Source organism: Pteropus vampyrus, unplaced genomic scaffold, assembly GCF_000151845.1.
Source record: "Pteropus vampyrus isolate Shadow unplaced genomic scaffold, Pvam_2.0 Scaffold160, whole genome shotgun sequence".
Lineage (NCBI taxonomy): Eukaryota > Metazoa > Chordata > Mammalia > Chiroptera > Pteropodidae > Pteropus > Pteropus vampyrus.
In genome coordinates, this window is record NW_011888941.1 from 3,329,586 (window position 1) to 3,344,068 (window position 14,483).

At 36.9% G+C, this 14,483-nt stretch overlaps 1 protein-coding gene across 10 annotated transcripts in view; it reads left to right on the top strand.

Moving 5' to 3' along the window:
- Positions 1-2,575: 2,575 nt before the first annotated feature.
- The window catches only part of GPR45 (G protein-coupled receptor 45), an 81,074-nt gene continuing 69,166 nt past the window's right edge, over positions 2,576-14,483 (top strand). For 3 of the 10 annotated variants that reach the window (XR_896471.2, XR_002782756.1, XR_002782760.1), the window contains exons 1-2: positions 2,576-3,172; positions 4,508-4,623. The gene's annotated coding sequence lies outside the window, so the exon portion shown is untranslated. The other 7 variants (XR_002782758.1, XR_002782759.1, XR_002782757.1 and 4 more) reach the window with 6 other exon arrangements.

The following is a 14,483-nucleotide window of genomic DNA, read 5'->3' on the forward strand; positions in this document are numbered from 1 at the left end:
CTAGATACTCCTAAATCTCGACATGCTTGGAAAATTTTCTTCCCCCAAAGTCAGGATAGCAAGACTCCCTTTTAATAGGGCAGTGAAGGAGTCCCTCGTCCGGTATTGGTCACCCTTTGTCCTAGTCCTACATTCAAGAAGGAAAGTGATGATATTAACAATAATGTGAATCCAGATGGACAGCAGTTGTCATTACCGTAGTTTACAATACCTCAAACATTGACATATAACTACATTATTCACTTGGACCTCTCTAAGTTGTAAAATGATGTTTTTAAATAGTACATGTGATTCTGTAGAGAATGACTTTGAAATAATTTTTTTCCCTAAGATATTTCAGGGCCTCAAATTTAAGGCGGAGTCTATCTAAAACAATCACATTTTCAGAACAAAGCCTTAAAGAATTACTCCACCACGTTTGTAATTCTGGATCTTTGGGAAATATTTAGCATCTTAAGGAACTTTGATGCCTTTCGTTGTTATGGAATTCTATTGTTATATCCCAGATGAATTGTTTTAGCCCATATGAATATTTATATCCCTATATTAATCATACTATAATTTTAAAATAATTCATTTTTTATTGAGGATTGATTTATATACATAAAATTCACAGCTCTTCAGTATACAGCTTGATGAATTTTTACCTGTGTATACCTCCATATAACCTCCACCCAGAACAAGATACAGAATATGGCCCTGCCCACACAAAGCCACTGCTCTGACTGCTGTCAACATAGAAAAATAATTTCTTTTAAATTTCCCCCCATTAAATCCAGTTGACCTGTTTCTTTAGCAGATATAACTTAGTCCAGTCCCTGGGCCCAGCACTGTGTAGATGTAAGCCTCCCCCTGGAGAGGCAAATTAGGCAGATAATTAAACAAATAGGTAATACCAGATGTGCAGATACAGAGGGTTATAGGAATGCCAGGCAGGCTGTACCCCAACTTTGGGGGTTGTTTTGTTTTGTTTGAGGGGAAAAAGAAAGACTTCTTGGAGGATGTGAATTTTAAGTTGGGAATTGAAAAATGAGTAGAAGGTAGTCAGCTAAAACATGTAATAAGAGGAACTAAAGAGTATTCCAGGTGGAGGAAGGTCATGAGTCACAGCTTAGAAATAAGAGCATGGAGGGTTCGATGAACAAAATTAACTTGGAGTAATTGGAGTACAGGGCAGGGGCAGAAGAGTGTGCAGTATAGCTGGAGAGGTAGTAAGGACCCGATGGGAAAGACTGAAGCTGGGGCTTTGCTCTGAGGGCAAGGAGAATCCGTGGCGGGTCTTCAGTGGTGGGTATGGCAGGCTGAGATCTGGTTTTGCAGCCCCAACAGCTGTGTGGTGGGGACATTACAGAAGGGACTGGGTGGATGGCGGCCACGGCATCCGGCTGAGAGGCCGGGTGGTCTAGACTAGGCACTAGCAATGATAATGGGGGAAATGGATGGACATGAAAAAGATTTAGAAGGTAAAATCAACACAACTTGGTGTTTGACAGGTGCAGATTCAAGAATGATCCTTAGGTTTTCTTAGATCTTACAAAAACGGATGGAAGATGGCGCCATGAGCAATAATGGGAGAAGAATCTAGTTTATGTAATATCCTTCTTTGATATATTTCTTTCCAAATACATTTAATTCCAGTTACCAGTTCGCTTGTGGGACATTTAGGTAGAAATATCAACTAGGAAGCTGTAACAAATATTTACTGAGCACATTCTAAGGGCCAGGCATGCTGTGGTCACTTGGGGTGCAACTGTGAACAAGACAGTGAGTGGTGCCCTTGTGAAGCTCCTGGTTTACCAGGCTGGAGCTGCAGCCCGGGGCTACCAGATACCAGCAGTGATGAAAGCCTTCAGAGTGAAAGAGGTTGCTCAGTAAGGTATCAGGGAAGCAGCCAAAGCCTCAGCTCAAACCCCAAGGAACATTAGGGACACTAAAATCGAGAAGAGGAGAGATCGCAGGGAAAGCAAGAGAAGTGTGGTATTCAAAAGTCTGGGGAGTGGTCCCCAGTGTCACATGCAGCTGAGAAGATGTGTAAGATGAGGACAATAGATGGTCTATTGCGGCGCTTCTCCAAGTGGGGTCCCCAGACCAGCAGCAGTGGCCCCAAGAATTGAGAAATGCAAATTCTTGGGCTCCACCCCAGAACTACTGAATCTGCACCTGAAACCCAGAGTGGGACCCAGCAGCCTGTTTTAACCCACCTCCCAAGTGATTTGATGCAAACTAAAGTTGGAGAGCCCCTGCTCCAATGCATAAAATGATAAAGAAGTCATTGGTAACTGGGAAACTTGGCAAAAGTAATTTCATTGGGGTTACATCCTGTTCAGGCAAATTTTTAAAAATTTTAAGAGAATCCAGTGTTGTTTCTGATGTTGTTATAAAGACTGTTGTTAAGTTACTTAGAATATGACTTAAGGAACTTAGAGACCGTATCAGTAATTCCTATAAAATCAGTAACAACAATAAAAGAATGTATACTCCAACAGCAATAAAAATAACAACAACAACAAAAATTAAGAGGAATGTTAAAGATTTGTTTTATATTTTATATAGAAGTTTCAAATGTTTTATTTTCTTCTGCATGTTTGAGATTTTTCCTTTCTTTTATATATGAATTGATAATTCATATTTTGTTTCATGCTGTTCTGTATGATTTTTAGAGTTTTATTTTTCTCTATTTTGAAATACATCCCTTTTGGGGAGGTCTCAATATCTTGGGCCACCTGCATCATTGATAATTGATTCTCTGCCCTCAATCCTGACATTGAGGAATTAAAATACCCGAATAGAGTGCCATCATGAAGACAAGTGGATCTCAACTCTGAATGGCAGCCTGAAAAAACACCTAGATGCTTAAATTAGCTCTTCCAGAAATTTCCAAGACACTATCAGGAATATATTTCTAATTATTTGAACCATTACTCAAGTGAAGTAACTGGAAGTGTACTCTTTTCATCTACAGTGATCCAACAACATAATCATAATTATTGTACTTGTAATGTACTTACGAAGGAGAGGACTCTTATTAACTAGGTCTTTTCCTGATTCTTTTGTTGTCAGGCTCCCAGGTATTTTATTTCATTTGACAGGAGGAATTAGAGCAAACTACTGTGTTTTGCTATCATCAGGGAAAATCTATGGTAGATCTTCAAATGAGAAGTAACTGATGCAGGTATTAATCTTACTGCCATTCCTGTTCAAAATGAATACTTATCTTTTTATAAGAATAAAAACTGGTGGGTAGTTCTAGTGACAGGCACAAAGAAGATTCTCAAGTGTTGAGTGGATGGATGGATGGATGAATGAATGGATGGATGGATGGATGGATGGATGGATGGATGGATGGATGGATGGATAGACAGATGGTTAAATGGATGGATAGGTAGAAAAGTGAATAGATAGAAGGTAGCACAAGAGAGTCATTCTGCCTAGAGAGGAAAAAGCAGTCTTTTTAAAAATAGTGCTCCCCCTGAGGAGGTACCGTGAAATGAACTGAAGACTTAGAGATTGTAGCGATGCTGCCCCTTATTTCTAATGTGATCTTGTACAAATCCTCTAACATCTCTGAGCAACCTGTGAAAGGATGGTATCAGCTGCCCCATGTGCTGCCATGTTTGTGGTCAAGACCAGATAGTATAATGACCGTGAATGAGTTGTTAAAACTGTAAAAAGTGCTACAGGAATGTTAAGTAATTCTTATATGTGGTTAGATAATGGGTCATAGTTTGATATGTTAGGACTGTACTTTTGCCCAGCACCTTTGGGGATATCTAAGCCATTCCCTGTGCCAGCCCACACCAGGTTTTGGCAGGCTCCTTTAGTTTCATCTGGATTCGGTGACACAATGATCTTTGGCTTAATACAGTATTTCCTCACATATAGGAGGCATCATGGAAGCACATGTTATCAATGTGTCAAACCTGTGATTTATCAATTAAAACAAAAAGAAAACATATGGAAATAAAGTTAACTTAAATGTGATGTAAGAGGAAATATTAGATAAATTATAACACAGGTGAGATTCAGCTATTCATGGCCAAAATTGTGAGGGCAGTGGGCACATAGATGGGGACACCCTTATCGATTGGAGAATGGGGTGCATAAAGTTATCTGAAGTTACTGCCTGTTAAGAATAGGTCATGAGCTATTTTTCTTTCCAAGCCAAGGGCAGTCCAGTGACACACTGAGCTATTTCTCTGGCCCCACTATTGGTGGTAACAGTCCTTTGAGATAGGCCAAATTGTCTCTTTGTTGTTTACAAAGTGCTCTCACAAACATTTTTGTGCACACGGATTCTATCTAATGGGTATTGCTATTTCCACTTTTGCAAATGAGGAGGAGAAGCATTCCTTATTGAGATCACAGAGAGCCAAGACTCCAACTCAGGCGTTCTGAAGAGTTTAATTTTCTTTCCACCTGAGAAATTCTCAGTAATGGAGCTCCCAGCAAAGCATGTGTCAGATCTCAGATGTGTTGAGCTGTTGACCTTCTTTTGATTCTTTTGAAGAATCATCAAATGGATGCAAATGGCATGTGATGAACACAACACCCAGAGGAAGAGGTGCTCCCTGCCTTTGCTACAGATCCTGGCGTAAATGTGGAAGCCTCCTACTTAAGCTCAAGGTGAATGCTTACAGGCCTGGTGTGAGCTCTGGCTGTACTAGCACACCCCGTGAGCCTCTAGCTGTGGGGGACACCCTTGTATTGGGTATTTGTGGGGGACACCCTTGTATCGGGGCAGGCATTCAAACTGTAAAAACAGTGAGATTTGTAGCAAAGCACTACTGGACACTTGTGAACTCTCGGAAATGTAGTTTTCAGTCAGTTCTTGTAAAACTGGCTCTTTGAGCCAATTCACAAGAAGAAAATAGATGCCTTTTTTCACAATTAATTTATTCATTCATTTTACAAGTATTTTTGGAATATCTACTACATGCAAGAAGTCATAGAAATAAGGAAGTTTTTTCCCCAATTATCTTTTTTTACCCACTTAACCTTTTACCAAAAAAAGAATTGAGATAGAAATTATCAAAAGTCAAAAGGATTTTCAAAATTGTAGCAATACTGTTGAGAACATCCTTTTGACTTTCATGTTAATTATTGGCCTCAGACACTCAACTCTGCTTCAGAACTGCTTAGAAGCTCCTGGGACTCTCCTGAGAGCCCTTCGCTGATGTCATCGAAACCTTCGTGAAACATGATGTTTGGATGGTGACAAATTCGTTGTGTATTGTCTGAAACAGAAGGCTTTGTGTTTGCTAGTCAAACCAGGTCTCGACACTTCTGCAGGAAACTCTCAAATCAGGGTGAACGGGTCAAGGAAAGTTCACAGAACTTGGAAACAGGCAGCCTGAGTTTGAGGATAATCATATTCTTGAGTGGAAAGGGTATAGGTTTTAGGATCATTCAGGTCTATGTCTGAAACCTGGCAAGGCCACTTAATACTTGGTGACAGTCATTTTCCTTTCTGTGCCTCAGTCTCCTTATTTGTAAGATAGAGGTTATAGATAGAGGTTATAATAGACTCTTGTAAGGATATGGTAGGGATCCACTAACACTTAAACTGAAGGCTTCCAGTGCACCAGGCACCATGCTAAACATTTCTCCTGCATCAACTCTCTGAATCTTTACAATACCTTATGAGGGAAGCGCCATTACTAGCACCATTTTACAGACAAGGGAACTAAGTAGATAAGGCACAGTCACATGTCGGGAACAGAGTAGGCCTTTAGTACATAGAGAATGTGTTAATCCAGTCTTTTCTATTCTCTTGCTATTCTGTTCTATTCTATTCTGACTGTGTGCCAGCCTTGTTGGGCTTCACTTTCCTCACAAGTCAATGAAGATAATGGCACCTGCCCTACCAGTAGGTATTCAGCTTGTGGGGATGTTCAAATAAAACTTTGAGAAGGCGCTTTGTGATGGGAAAGTGCTCTAGAGATGCGCATGGCCATGGTATGTCATGGTGGGGCCACTGGTGGCACCCACCTCCCTCACTGGGCTGCATGCAGTGAGCCCCTCCTCTGACGGCCTTAACAAGAAGGCAGAAGTGCCCACGCAAAGGGGTCTCACATGTTTATGTTCCTGTTTTCAGCTACTATCTCAACATCCTCTTAATCCCATCTTGAAATCTGACTTTGAATGACTCTGTTAAGACATTTGAACCCCGGCTGCATTTTGAAGCTGCGGGAAGGTTAATACTAGAGCAAGAAAGAACTTTACCTTTGATAAGAAATTTGTTTCTCAGTGGTGTCCGTATCTCTCTGTAATGTAATGGCATGGATCCTACTTCTGTAGAGAATGTCTCCAACTGCACTGTTGCTTCTTGCCAAGCGGCCACCTGTGCCCACTGGTGATAGGCATTGCTCTTCCAGAGTGGGGCATATTCCCATCACAGGTAGAATCGGGTTCTGCACATCTATCTCACTTAGGTTGGGTTTAGCTCCTGACTGTGGCAAGGGTGCATGTTTAGCTGGGTGGTTCCTGGACAAAATAAGGAGGAGAAAGACCCCTGGCCAGTCACTGGGGGTTAGTGGAAGACATGAGCCACTCCTTTTCCTCAGTGGCATTGGCCTCTCCTTTTCTATGGGAAGGAGGAGTGTAGAGCGAGGGCATGTGGACGACTTTGGCAGTGATCGTGTGTATATTTGATACATTACAGGGAGGGGACCTTGTGTAGATCTGAAAGTGGTCACACGTCTGCAGACTGGAGTCTGTTTCCTGGTTGTTTCATGAGGACTCGGCTTATTTTCTTAGGAAACCCTTGTGCCTTCATTACAAAAAGCATTGACTCTGCTTGCATTTCTCACATGTAGTGCGGGACTAAGAAATGTAAACATTCTTATATTGCTGTTGACATTCAATGGCCATGACTTTAGGAGTCCACAGGCCATGAAAGGACAGGCAACTGTGTAAGTCACAAAAACATTGTTTTCTTCTTCAGCAGGCTTTGTTAACAAAGTCTACTTGCCATATGGAAAGCTTTCTAGAATGTTCAGCCTTATGTAGTTTCCCAGAGACAACAGGTAGGTTGAAAAGAATATTAACAGGAGAGAGGAACTTGGATTTTAGTTCTGATGCCACCTCTGTCTAAGCATCTGACATTTGCAGGTCATTTAACCCCTCTGAATCTGTTTCCTCTTTTGTAAATGGGAATGTAGGGGACATAATTGTCAGGATTCCTCCCAACTCTGCAATGCCAAGATTCCATAGTTCTATTCTTTCACTTGCCTTTTCCCAACCTGTTCTCTTACATCTTGAACCCAATGTCCATTAACTATATACTGTTACTGTAATTACCCAATCATTGAACACCACATGATGGAGTATAGTCAGTGCTATTTATGTTAAACAGTTGCATTATTTTGGAGGGAGGGTGGGAGAGAGCTCTATGCACGAAGCTGTACTTACAGTAATGCAGTACATTAGATTATAGCTCTCTTTTGCCCTATTTTATTGATGATCATAGCCCAGGAAATCCAAGCCAAGATTTTGATTTTCATGTTCTCATTACCCATATTCCACACATCCAACAGGAGGCCAGCTCTCCCAAATGAGAACTATTGGACCGAAGTTGTGAATCTCAGCTTAGGAAGGATAAGTGAGTGGGCTGCCTCAACCCCACACAGCACTCACCAGTGAGAAGCACTTTCTGGTGCTGGCCTGGCCTCCAGTCCTCTGCATCTTTGGCTCCCTGAGACGGCACTCCTAAAACTGTAGGTGTGTGTCACTAGGAGGTGCCACCCTGTGTCAAGGGTACAAAACGGAAGGAAGCATCTTTCTAGAGTACATGTTTTTCCTAAATATTTTTTCGGAAGAAATATTAACCAGATATTAAAACAAACTCAACTTTATCATGGAATAGAAGGTAAAACTTGCATGAATATTTAATAAGAAATAGAAGGCTTAAAAGGAATTTTAAGCAAATAGAGACTAATTTGGGGTGTTTCCCCAGGCATCCCAAATGTTCTTCTAATATTCAGGGCACTTAGGTGGAAAACATTGAAAACTAATTGAAAAATAATTGTTGACATTAGTTTAGTGCCAAGCATTTTTTAATACCATGTAACACTTAAATGTCACCAAACATCTAGTCACTATTCAAATTTCCTCAATTGCCTCATCAGTGTCTTTTTAATTTGATTTCTTTGAGTCAAATAAGACTCACACATTGCATTTTTTAATTATATGTATATGTACGTATGTATATATGTGTGTATGTAATGTATATAGAAGTTTAGTTCTATATCCCAACCTTCTTGTCTTTACCGCTTTTCTATTCTTATTTCTGTCACTCCAACCCCCTCCCCTCTGGCAACCATCAGCTTGTTTTCTATGTCTATGGGTCTGTTTCTGTTTTGTTTTGTTTATTCATTTGTTTTGTTTATTTAGATTCCACATATAAATAAGGTCATGTGGTATTTGTCTTTCTCTGTCTGACTATTTCACCTAGCATAATACCCTCTAGGTCCATCCATGTTGTTGCATATGAGAAGATTTCATTCTTTTTTATTGCTGAATAATATATCATTGTATATGTACTCTCTTCTTTATCAATTTATCTATTGATGCACACTGAGGTTACTCCCACATTTCGGCTATTTTAAATAATGCTGCAATGAACATAGGGATGCATATATCTTTTTGAATTAGTGTTTATGTTTTCTTTGAATACCTAGAAGTGGAATTGCTAGATCATATCACAGCTCCATTTTTTATTTTTTGAGGAAACTTCATACTATTTTCCATAGTGGCTGCACCAATTTACAATCCCACCAACAGTGCGCAAGGGTTTCCTCTTCTCCACATCTTCACCAACACTTGGTATTTGTTGATTTATTGATAATAGCTATTCTGACAGGCGTGAGGTGATATCTCATTTCTCTCATGATTAGTGATGTTGAGCATCTTTTCATATGTTTGTTAGCCATCTGTGTGGCCTCAATGGAGAAATGTCTATTGAGTTCCTCTGCCTATTTTTTAATTAGATTGTTTGTTTTTGTTTTGTTTTGTTTTGTTTTGTTTTAGTATTGTATGAGTTTCTTATATATTTTTGATATTAACTCCTTATCAAATGTATCATTTACAAAAATCTTCTTCCATTCAGAAGATTGTCTTTTTGTTTTGTTCATGGTTTCCTTCACTATGCAAAAACTTTTCAGTTTGATGTAGTTCCATTTGTTTATTTTTTCTTTTATTGACCTTGTCCGAAGAGACATATCCAAAAAGATATTGCTGAGAGCCATGTCAAAGAGTTTAATGCATATGTTTTCTTCTAGTTTTGTGATTTCTGAACTTACATTTAAGTTCTTAATCTGTTTTGTGCATATAGTGTAAAAAAAGTGGTCCCAATTATTTTTACTTAATGTATCTGTCCAGTTTTTCCAACACCACTTATTGAAGAGACTGTCTTTACTCCACTGTATATACTCGCCTCCTTTTTCGTAGATTGACTGTATAAATGAGAATTTATTTCTGGTCTTTCTATTCTATTCCACTGATTTATATATCTGTTTTTATGCCAGTATCATATTGTTTTGATTATTGTCTCTTTATAGTATAGTTTGATATTAAGGTAGCTCCCACTATCTTCTTTCTCAAGATTTCTTTGACTATTTGGAGTCTTTTGTAGTTCCCTGTAAATTTTAGGATTAGTAGCTATAATTAAAAGAATGTCATTGGAATTTTGATAGGAACTGAATTAAATCTGTAGGATGCTTTAGGTAGGAAAGACCAATATTAATCCTCCTAATCCATGAGCAAAGTATATCCTTCCATTTATTTGTAACTTTTTCAATTTTTTTCTTCAATGTCTTATAGTTTTCAGAGTACAGGTCTTTAACCTCTTTGGTCAAAATTATTCCTACATATTTTATGCTTTTTGATGAAGTCATAAATGGAATTTTTCTTAATTTTTCTGATTATTTGTTGTTGGTATATAAAAAGGCAGCAGATTTCTGTATATTGATTCTGTATCCTAAAACTTTACTGAATTCATTCATTAGTTCTTATAATTTTTGGTGGAGACTTTACAATTCATCTGCAAATAATGAGAGATTTACTTCTTTTTTTCCAATTTAGATGCCTTTTATTTCTTTTTCTTGTCTGATTACTGTGGCTAAGGACTTCCAATACTGTGTTGAATAGAAGTAAGAACAGTGGTCAGCCTTGTGTGTTCTCGATCTTAAAGGAAAGCTTTTAGCTTTTCACCATTGAGTATACTAACTGTGGGTTTCTTATATATAGCTTTTATTATGTTGAGATATGTTCTTTGTATATCCACTTTGTTGAGAGTTTTTTTTCATTAAACGATGTTGAATTTTGTCAAATGCTTTTTCTGCATCTATTGAGATGATCATATGGTTTCTATCTTTTATTTTGTTAATGTGATATATCATGTTGAACTATCTTTGCATCCCTAGGTGACTCTCACTTGGTCATGGTATGTAATCCTTTTATTGTACTGTAGAATTCAGTTTAGTAATATTTTCTTATGAATAATTTTATCTATGTTCATCAAGGATATTGGCCTGTAATTTTGTTTTGAAAAGTCTTTGTCTGGTTTTGGTATCAGGGTAATGCTGGCTTTGTAGTATGAGTTTGGAAGCATTTTTTCCTTTTCCTTTTTATTTTTTTTGAAATATTTTAAGAAGTATAGTTATTAATTCTTTGAATGTTTGGTAGAATTCAGCCATGAAGCTGTCAGGTCCTGGACTTTTATTTGTTGGGAGTTTTTTGATTACTGCTTCAATTTCATTGCTAATAATAAGTCTGTTTAAACTTTGTATTTCTACCTGGTTCTGTCTTGGAAGATTATATACTTCTAGTAATTTATCCATTTCTTCTAAGATTTCAAATTTGTTGGCACATAATTATTTATAGTATTCTTTAATGACTCTGTATTTCTGTGGTATCAGTTGTAACTTTTCTTTTATGATTTTATTTTTTTTCTTGATGAATTTGTTTAAAGGTTTGCCAAATTCGTTTATCTTTTCAAAGAACTAGCTCTTAGTTTTATTAATCTTTTCTATTATTTTTTAAATTTCTATTTTGTTTATTTCTCCTCCAGTCTTAACTGTTTCCTGCCTTATGTTTACTTTGGATTTCTTTTGTTCTTCTTTTTCTAATTCTTTTAGGTGTTGAGTTAAAGTGTTTATTTGAGGTTTTTTTCTATTTCTTAATGTAGTCCTGTATAGCTATGTACTTCTCTCTTAGAACTGTTTTTGCTGCATCGCATGAATTTTGAAAAGTTGTATTTTCATTTTCATTTGTTTCAAGATAGTTTTTTATTTCCTATTTGATTTTCTCTTCGATCCATTGATTGTTTAGTAGCATGTTGTTTAGTCTCCACGTATTCGTGTTTTTTTCCAGTGTTTTGCCTATAGTTGATTTCTAGTTTCACGCCATTGTGGTTGGAAAAGATGCTTGATATGATTTCAGTCTTCTTGATTGAAATTGAATTTATTGAGGCTTGTTTTTGTGGCATAATACGTTATCTATCCTGAAGAATGTTCCATGTGCACTTGAAAAAATGCATTCTGTTTGTTATTGAATGAAATGTTCTATAAAGTTGATCTAATCTAATGTGACATTTAAGACAATTATTTTCTTATTAATTTTCTGTCTTGATGACCTATGTATTGATGTGAGTGGAGTATTAAAATCCCCTTCTATTAGCATATTACTATAGATTTCTCCCTTTTTGTTCATTAATAATCGCTTTATATATTTAGGTACTCCTATGTTGTGTGTATAGATATTTATGATTATTATATTCTCTTTCTGAATTGACCCCTTTATAATAATGTAATGCCCTTCTTTGTCTTTTTATTTTTTACATCTTTTGTTTTAAAGTCTGTTTTGTCTGATATGAGTTTTGCTAATCCAGCTTTCTTTTCATTTCTGTTTACATGGAATATCTTTTTTCCATCCCTTCGCTTTCAGTTTGTATCTGTCTTTCAATTTGAAGGGAACTTTTTAAGCAACATAGAGATGGATTATATTTTCTAATCCATTCAGCCACCATATATTTTTATTGGAGCATGTAATACATTTACGTTTAAAGTAATTATTGATAAGTATGTACATATTGCCATTTTGTTCATTGTATTTTAGGTTGTTCCTTTCTTCTTCTCTTGCTCTCTTCCCTTGTGTTTTGCTGGTTTTCTTTAGTTTTTTTGTTTGGTTTCCTTTCTCTTTATTCTTTATATAGGATTTGTAAGGTTTGGTTTATGGTTACCATGAGGTTTATGTATATCATTCTATATCCATTCTAAGTTGTTAGGCATTTAAGTTTGAGTATATTCTACAAGGACTACATTTTTACTCTCTCCATGCTTTATGTTATTGATGTCAAGTTTTAGATCTTTTTGTGTTGTGTATCTACTAACTACTTATTTTAGTTTGAGTTGAGTTTGATACATTTTTCTTCTGACCTTAAGTAGCTTTTTAAATGTCTGATTCACTGTATTTATTAAATATTTGACTTTACCTGTGAGATTTTTTCCTTTGTCATATTTTCTTATTTCTGGTTATAGCCAAGCATTTAACATGATTCTGTGTAGCATCTATAATTATCCCTATTTTACAGATGAGGAATCTGAGGTACAAACAAGTTAAATAATTTGTCCAGGGTTTACATAGCTATAAGCAGCAGAGCTAAGATTTAAACCCAAACAGTTTCTCTCTTCTCCCATTCATCATGCTGCCACCATCCCCCTTACAGAGAAAGCACCTGTACCTCAAAGTATGAACTGTCCATATTACAGACATGACAGGTAGATCTATTGAAGGACAAGGGAGCTTTGCTCTAAAGAGTCTACAAAATAAATTTCAAGACAAATATGTAAGATGTACTCTAAAGTTTTTTTTCCCTTGACCTTCAGGGAAGCCCAGGGCCAAATAGAATTTTCTGAAACTGTCCTATTTTCTAGAAGTAAACTAATGCATCATTGCCATACTGCCTGCTTCCTGATGAAGCCACTTCTAGTCTCGCCAGCCACTGATGAGTCTGCTCTCCTTCCTGAACCACTGAACAAAGAAAGCTTGATTTCGAGGAGGAGATACCCTGCAAGGACCATAGATTCTGTCTTAAAATTATTAAATGGATTGAAAATAGATGTAAAGAGAGACGTGAGCAAAAGTCTATAGTTGTCAGTAGGGAAAAGGCATCAGTTCTGACTTGGAAATCTTCCTTGAGATAATGGACAAGGAAGGGCAGTCCATGCAGAGGAAAAACATGAGTGAGTGCCTGGGATCAAACTGCACACTGGGTATCTGAGATCCCGAAATGGTGCATTTTAACTGCAGCATCAGACTGTGTGTGAAAGTGGGGAAAGGTAAGACTGTCAATGGGAAGTTGAGCCATTTTATTAATGACTTTGAACCCCAAGCTAAAGATTTTGAGTTTGACTAAGTAGCCAGTGATGACCTCTCAAATGCTATGGAGGAAAAGATTTATGCTTAAAAAAACCAACAACAACAAACAAACAAACAAACAAAACAAAAAACTGTTGGCAATTTGTAGAAGAGCTGGAAGAAATGATAGGCTGTCAATTTAAAGACTAATTAGGATGCCATTTAAATAATTAATGCAATAGAGAATGAGTTTTTGAACAGGGAAAAGGCATGGACCATGAAAGGAGCATATTTTCAATTCCAGGAGTGTTAAAATATGGAATCTTCAAATATTGTCCTAATGTTGGAAACAAAAGAGCCAGATATGACTCCTGGACAAGAAAAAAGATGGTTCAATGAAAATAAATATGGGTTTCTGTTTCCAGAAAGAAAGAGTAAAAGTAATTCTCCTTATCCTTCCTGCTAAGTAGAGCTAAATCTCTGGACATTATGTATAGATTAAACATAAAAAGACTGAAAAATAGAGAGAAGAAGATAAACCTACTAGGGACCTTGGGACTTGAAGACTGACATGGCAGTGAATCCCTAGGATTTTATTTTGCCTCTTGTATTCCAGAGTCTCATAACATAATACTCCAATGTATTTGTCTAGGTTTTGGTCAAAAATTACTCATCATGCAAAAAATCATGAAACTCTCAACTCGAGTGAAAAAAATCAAACATGCCAACACCAAGATGCACATGTTAGAATTATCTGACAAGCATTTTAAACCAATTATAAAAATGCTCCAAGAAATTATGAACACATATGAAATAAATGAAAAAAAAAAATAGAAAATCTCATTGAAGAAATAGTAGATGTAAAGAGAAATAAAATGGAAATTTTAGAACTAAATCCACAATAAATAAAAGAAAAATCTCAATGGATGAGCTCAACAGCAGAATGGAGGAGAGAGAGGAGGAAAAAAATCAGTGAACTTGAAGATAAAGAAATAGAAATTTCTTCCATATGAATAACAGAGGATATAGACAGAAAAAAAAGAAAGAAAAATAAAGAAAAGAAGGAAAGAAGGAAGGAAGGAAGGAAGGAAGGAAGGAAGGAAGGAAGGAAGGAAGGAAGGAAGGAA